We start from the raw sequence: 4,816 nt of genomic DNA, 5'->3' as shown, positions 1-4,816 counted from the left end.
CTCTAGGCATTCAGAAAAAGAGGAATCTATTTCTACTAGCTTTATTAGTGCAATGCAATTTTCCCAGACCCAGAGCTGAATGAACTGTTTATGGTAATAAGTGATTTGTTTAATTTAGTCCATTTTTTCCTACTTGTGACTTGACCATCATATCATCACGACTTCTATGTTTGTAGGATTAATTGTAAACATTCACCAAATAGATTATACAAATATATTTCAATTGATGAGTTGTTTGCAGACCAATGTCTTTGAAAATACCCAATTAATTTTTTACCCCCAAGGGTATGTGGCTGGTTGCCTAATTCACATGCCACCATTTCTGACAGAGAATCTAAAGCTTTTAAAATAGGAGAATAATGGTGGAAGCGTATCAGTTGCTGAACAGATAATAATGCCCCTGTATGATGATCTTCCAGATTAATATTAATCTGTGTTAAAAATTGTTTACAAAATGTTTAGGACTCACAAATAAATTGTTAAACTAACAGCTTAAATAAACATGACCCCTGGAAACCAGGAGTGAGATCTAATCATGAGAATAGTCATGAATCACTTCCTTCTAGTTCCGAAGGCTCTGCTGCTTACTAATTTCTCTTTTATCCTGCAGGGCTGCTCTGTGAAGACCTCCAAGGATATTACATATAAAACAAAACCCATGTGCAACTAATCATGGAAATTTGACTAATACTAACTAAGGGAAATTTGACTGAACAGGCAAAATGTTATATAGAACAATTTGTTTTGTAAAAAACATTTACAAAATTACTTCCAATTATGAAAGGAGAATTGAATTAATGATTGTCTTTTTGATATGCCACATGGACACTTTGGAGACTTGTGAGAATATTTCTTAATAAAAAGCATGTGCAAGTACCTTAAGATGTAGAATTAGGGCTAATGGAGTCATCAACGACAATCTGCTGAAGCCAAGGAAAAATGACACCAGAAAACTTCATGTTTCTGAGGCATAAGAGTAAAAGCTCAGAAATTTAATAATGAACTCCAATTTTATCATAAAACGTTAGTAGACGTGGCTACAAAAATGTACTTTAATTTTTATAAACTCTTACACTGTCCTGAAATCAGCAAAACCAGGGTTTTTACCTTGCTTTTAATAACCTCCAAAGCTTAGTGAGATATTAAAATTTGATTGTATTTTAATATAATCTGAAAGATTATCCAAACAGCTGCAATAAGCAGTATATAGCAGGACCTCTTCAGGGTCAAACTTTGTGTATAGGAAAAGATGAGATTATTCTGGTTTTATTAGAAAGGAATCCATATGTATATGAGACAGCAGCAATGTGAAGTGGAAGCCCATATACCTAGCTTTCTAATCCTAATAGTTGCCTACGGGCTCAGATAGAGCTTCCTAGGTAGTTCTAGCACATGGTGTTTGGTTATCAGTCAATTTTGGGATAACCTCTGGTTTAAGGGCCAGATTTAGCCTGTAAGAACAATACACCCCATCTGCAGTCTGCTGTCTCCCATGAGTGGTGGTCATGCAGGTCAGCCATGCGATACGCCAGCCAAAGGACAGCAAAATGCCTGTTCACATTAACAGGCTGTGCATGCGCCTGTTGGTTCACGTGATGAGGGACAAGCCTGTGCCATTACATGCCGTTGACATGTCTGGGGTACCAATACTTGTTGGCTCCACGTCCTAAGATACGTTAGAGGAGACACCTAAACATTCAGCACCCAGGTGGCTCCCTAATGGACTTTATGGCTTGCACCAGTAGACAGAGTGGGCACCTCTGAAATAAAGCATGGAAATTTTTTCTGCTTCTTGTGTGGATGTGACTTCTAATAAACCATCATATGATTTTTTTCGCCTCCTCTTTAAACCAGCAAGGATTCCTATCCTCTGAACCCACCAAGGTCTTTGTAAACAGCAAAATGGTTATTTTCAATTTCCCATTTAAAGGAATAGTTTAAAGGAATGCTGTCATGTTGAATAAAAGCAGGATTTCTTTTCTAAGAAAAAATCCATTATAAAATTAATAAGTACTTGTCACAATTCACATGCATATCCAAATGAGTAAGCAGATGCTTCCTATTGTGATTTGAAAAGGGCTTCCTCCTGCTTTAGGCACTTTTCACAGTTAAGAATCAGGATTTTTGGTCCCTAGTTTCTGTGTGGAAATATTTAAAACTCTTTCTAATATATTTATGATGTTTTCCTATGCAGCCCACCACAAACATTTTCAGTGTGCTATGACTCAGTACTTTTTTTGAAGTGGCAGAAATACAATGAAAAGCCTGTTTCTCATAGTATTTTGGCAGAAAACAACTCTGTGGGCTGGTGTTGGCAACACCACAGTCTAAGAATAGGGCACTTCTCAGGCAGAAAGTTGTTGAATTTGGACATAAGCTAGGTTTGCCTAGGCGTAAAGAAGCCACTGTCTTCAGGGAAAGGAGTAATTTGGAAATGCTTATCCTACAATTTAGAGTGTTAGTGTCTACCAAAATAATTATTTCCTGTGAGGGCTATTCAGCATGAAGTAAACTCAAAGAATACATTCCATTGTACAAGCGAGGCCGCCAGGCAGCCCCTCTGACACTTCCTCAAATGGGCTCTCATTGTATGGAGTGCTCTATTCTAGCTTCAATTGTTCATAAACATGAGTAATGCTTCCTTCCAAGTTTGTGTAAATGGGAAGAACTGTAAATGGATGGTGCTTCACCATACATGTACGATGCTGATAGCACTACTACCATCTTTATAAAACGTAGCATTTGGGTGAGACAAAAAGTAACACAACGAGGAAGTGAAAGAGTTAAAGCTTTTAAAAATGGGACTGATCATGACAGCCTTAAAACCTAATATTCTGGGCTAAGCCTGGGCTGTCCTGGTTCTGCTGCACCCAGCGGCTGTGGAAGGCTTTTGTCTCACTAAGGCTATCATTTTTTTTTGATGTGGAAGTATTTTCTCTCACTAAGGCTTTACCTATAAATACAGGCTATGTAGATTGTTCTCTACAAATAAAGGCAATGCAGAAAATTCCCTGGAAACCCCAGCTACAGCATTCTCTTACTACGGGTAATGTTTGCCAAGTGACTCAAGTGTCTACACCGCCAGTTTGATTTCATTCTTATTTCACCCCAGGGCTCTGGTTTCCTGATTATCCATACTGTTCACGTGCTGCTTTTGGCAGCAATAATTTTGGTCAATTATTTCTCTCCAAAAGGAAATGCTGGCACAGTTGTCAGACCAGCCAACTCCAGGCAGATCATCTTGGATGTGTACCTCCCAGGCTTGGACTCCTGCTCTATGTGACTGCTGTTCAGCACAGCCCCAGAAAGCCTTCCTCCCTCAGCAGCCCTCTATAGACCCTCAGACCTTGCAGGACCCGTGACACTCCACCTTGCCCTCAGATAAGAAAACACAGCCCTAGCAGACAAAAATCTTGTTATTGATATTTACGGATCTATGTAACTTCCCTGGACAAGCTGTAGACAGCCAGGTCTGGAAGCTGTCTTTTTGCACAAAGCTGATTTCTGAATTTGTCTGCTCAAGATTTCTAGGCCTAGTAGTTAAATGGGAATTTTAGTGACCTACTGTTCTCCCATTAGACTGGAGTCCTCAGGAATAAGTGAATGATAGTATATTGTTGCAATTACTCTTCTAGTATGCATGTATATTTTTATTTGCCTGAGAACAGGAGTATGTGCTGGGAACAATTATGACACTATACAATTTCCAGTAATTGAAGGGAGACTTAATTTATTTTAAAATTAGCTTCTAAACTATCCACTTGTTTAATCATAACAAATTTGCAATCTCTTTCTTGACTTTAACAGCTGAACACTTGGCTCAGGATATGTGGGTCATTACTTCCTCATTCTTTAACATAAAGGCAAACTGGCAGCCTGCTTGGGATTTCTTGGGACTCTTTTAAAGATATCCAGATAATCCTCTAAGAAACCGTACTAGATGATATCAGCATTTCTCTAGGACTCAGGTCATAGCTCCTGTCAGTGCTTGGTTTTCTAACAGTGGGCATGAAAAGCTACGATCAAATACCTGGACTGTTATTTTATTTACATACTGCGATGAGTAAAAAGCCCAAGCCTATAGTCTAGATTCTTGTGCACCCTGAAAACCCGTTTACAAACCTCTCATTTACTTCTCTTGGACTGCAATTTCAGCCATTTTGTGATGGGATGGAAACCTTCTTTTTCCCAAACATGGACAAATTGCATTTTTAGCTCTTTCAGTGCTCTCACAGCTCTAGCTCCACTGAAATTATAATGTTAGTCTGGATTTCCATTGCTGTGACAGAAAGCAGAGCCTGTCTGCCAGCATACAGACAGACTCAACAGACTGAAATTTGAATGGAAAATGGGGTAAGAATAGGAGTGAATGGTGCCTGAATTAGTGCTATTGCACCCTTGGGCAATGCTCAGGGAAGGAGAGATACTTAGAGAGGTGGAAGAATAATGAAAAATTAAGAGTAAGGCCATATAGGGGGACATTTTCAAGTTTTTTTTTTTCCTAGATAAACTTTTATGTGGTTTGTCCTAAGTGCAAGACGGCTTGCTGAAAGCTATAACATCTTCTTCCCCTACCCTCATAATAACTTTGGAAACAGAAAAAGATCATACAAGTGAAGTGACAAAGTCAAGTATCTAAGTGATCGGAAATGAACTGTTTAAATTAGAGCAAGAGCTGCAATTTGGAGAAGGAAAGGAGCCGTACCCTCGGGAACACAATGATGATTTGTGCCCTTTTAAAATCCTAGAAAACCAAGAAGTGCAGATGAGCCAAGAACTATTTTTTTTTTTTTTTTTGGGGGGGGGGGGGGGGGGG

Source organism: Pygoscelis adeliae, unplaced genomic scaffold (assembly GCF_000699105.1).
Source record: "Pygoscelis adeliae isolate BGI_AS28 unplaced genomic scaffold, ASM69910v1 Scaffold160, whole genome shotgun sequence".
Classification (NCBI taxonomy): Eukaryota; Metazoa; Chordata; class Aves; order Sphenisciformes; family Spheniscidae; genus Pygoscelis; species Pygoscelis adeliae.
Note: the sequence above shows the minus strand (reverse complement) of the source record.